The following is a 279-nucleotide window of genomic DNA, read 5'->3' as shown; positions in this document are numbered from 1 at the left end:
TTTTATAGATATTAAAAATGTTTAATAAATATATAAAAATAGTTCTAATAAACAAAAAATAGTTTTAATAAATAAAAAATAGTTTAATAATTACAAAAAATAGTTTTAATAATATTAAGAATGTTTAATAAATATAGAAATTTATATTATATATAATTATATATATTTATTTTGTTTTTTTTAAAAAAATCCTAAACAATAGTTTTTAATCACAAAAAAAGTTTATAGATATTAAAAATGTTTAATAAATATATAAAAATAGTTCTAATAAACAAAAAA

This window comes from Brassica oleracea, chromosome C4, assembly GCF_000695525.1.
Source record: "Brassica oleracea var. oleracea cultivar TO1000 chromosome C4, BOL, whole genome shotgun sequence".
Classification (NCBI taxonomy): domain Eukaryota; kingdom Viridiplantae; phylum Streptophyta; class Magnoliopsida; order Brassicales; family Brassicaceae; genus Brassica; species Brassica oleracea.
The sequence above is the reverse complement of the archived record's forward strand: the minus strand, read 5'-3'. Positions refer to the sequence as shown.